Consider the following 2332-nt stretch of genomic DNA (forward strand, 5'->3'; position numbering starts at 1 on the left):
TGTCCATGTTGATAGCTGGGTCCTTGGTTGGGAGACTTTCCCACCCTCTCTTAAAGCTGGAACTTGCAGCCAGTGGACTAAGTGAAAATGATTCCCATGCCCTTCTGGGCTATTCCTTTAAAGGAAAGGCTACATCTTTCTTTCCTTTTTTCTTTGAGACAGGGTCTTATTGTGTAATTTGGGCTGGCCCTGACCTCACTCTATAGCCAGGCTGGCCTAGGTCTTGCAGTGATCCGCTAAAGTGCTGACATTACAGGTAGGCACCACCACACCTCATTTATTTTATGGCATTTACTCAATATGTTTTCTCTTTCATAGAAGTGACTTGAGCACAGGAACCTACCTTGATAAATGCCTAGCATAAACTTAATAAATGATTGTTGAGTAAATCAAATATGTGAACAGCCATTGGACCACCTGATTTACAAAAAGGTGCAACAAATTTTAAAGCAGACAAATGATCATTTTCAGAAAGCATTAAAAGTGAATGTATTTAACCATACTCAGAAATGGGTGAATAATTCATGCTATAGCATGCTGAATGAACTGAAAACGAAAAGTTGGCCGGAAGAAGGCAGAGAAATTTTGTCTTGTAAGAGTCAGAGCCGAGTGGCTCCATAATCATTTGGCATCTGCTCAATGTTGACTCTGTGATTAGAAATGTACATGATAAGAACTCCAGGGATCTTCTGGATTCTCTGTTTAAGGTACTGGTCAACTGTGGCCACAGTGTAACACTCAAGCTGAGTTACTCTCACACTAAGCAGTCATCTGCGCAGGTCCCTTTATGCGTACAAGGTAATCATTCAAACCGTGGCTCCTTGGCAATCCTTAGGGCCACTCCATACTTCTGTCCCAATTTCTCAGTTTCCACCATTACACAATCAGTAGTTGTCCAAGGGATACACTTGGCATACAGACAGTCCATCACTGATTGTACCAAGTCCAATTTGGCTTTGATCAAAAAGTTGATGAAGCTGGTATCAATCAGGATATGATAAGGTGGGTCCAGCTGTGTGTTATACTGGAAGAATAAGCAGGAAGGATGTTGGGGACTTCTTTTTCTTTTAGAGCACTGGGATCTTTCTTTTCTTTCTTTTTAGGTTTTAATCTATCTTTTTCTTTGAGTCTCTCATCTCTGAGACTAAGCATTCTCTTCATGGTCGCATACTTTCTTGTTTCCCCATGTTCATGCCACTGTCCTGTTTCTTTTGGAATCATCCAGTTAACCGACCTTTAAACACTTAAGAGTTTACTGTGAATTTGGAACTCCTAGCCATGAAATTGAGAACACCCTGAGTTCACACTTGCTCACACACAGGCCAGGCTTCCAGCCACCAGTAATTATAATACAGTACCCAACCCAAGAGTAGTCAGACCTTCCACATGATCCCATCCAATGTCAAGCACAGTAATGGGCCACACAGACTGAGTGGTCTTGCATAGTATTCTATTTTGTTTGTATTTTCTCATTTTGTTTTACATATATTAACCTAAGGCAAAAAAAAAATATATATATATATTAAATTATACTTTATTGCATATGTAATTTGACTATCTATGACTTATAGTTAGATGTAATATTATTTATGTATAATTATATAATTTTATATACTCAACAAAATGTGTAATGATATGAATGGTAAATGTATAAATACCATTGATATGTAGATGTAATATTTTATGTAGTAGAAAAATATATAATGTAAGTATATTAAAGTAAGAAATAAGCAGAGAAGGGGAAAGGTTTAAGTTCCTTTACCCTTCAATGGTTTTATGGGCCATGAAAGATCTGAAGTCTCAGTCCTGCTCTTTTCTTTTTTATTTTTTAATGAGGTTGCATGCTTAATATCTTTTTAACAATAACCTACAACCGTCAGACCAACTGTGTGCTTAATATAGAAAAGGACATTACTTTCTAATGAAAATATGTTGGACTGTGACTGACTTCACAAAAAAGTATTTTGCAGAACAGGAGAAAGGCTATAGGAGTCCAACTACTAGTTCAGGGACAAACTTCCTGATGTGTTAGGATTCTTCAGAAAAGAGATGCCAAACTTGGACTACAAGAATTCAAACTTGAACTACGAGAATTCCATCTAAGATCTCTAAGGAGGCACATAAGGAGTCAGCCAGGAAGAGGGTATTCACTGCAGTGCTGATAGACACAGCCTCAAGCCAAGAGTGACAGATTGCTTAAAAAGATTATTTACACTTATGTATTAATAGGATAATATAAAACTATTTCACTGACATGGAAAGATCATTATAATACAATATGTTATTTAAAGGCAGTTAACAAATAGTAACTATAATAACACATTACTTCAGA

The 2332-nt window shown here is 37.1% G+C and overlaps 1 pseudogene; it reads right to left on the bottom strand.

Annotated features, from left to right (window-relative positions):
* Positions 1 to 599: 599 nt before the first annotated feature.
* On the bottom strand, positions 600 to 1221 carry LOC105741002 (annotated as a pseudogene).
* Positions 1222 to 2332: the final 1111 nt, after the last annotated feature.

The sequence above is a fragment of the Octodon degus genome, unplaced genomic scaffold, assembly GCF_000260255.1.
Source record: "Octodon degus isolate 3935 unplaced genomic scaffold, OctDeg1.0 scaffold00261, whole genome shotgun sequence".
NCBI lineage: Eukaryota > Metazoa > Chordata > Mammalia > Rodentia > Octodontidae > Octodon > Octodon degus.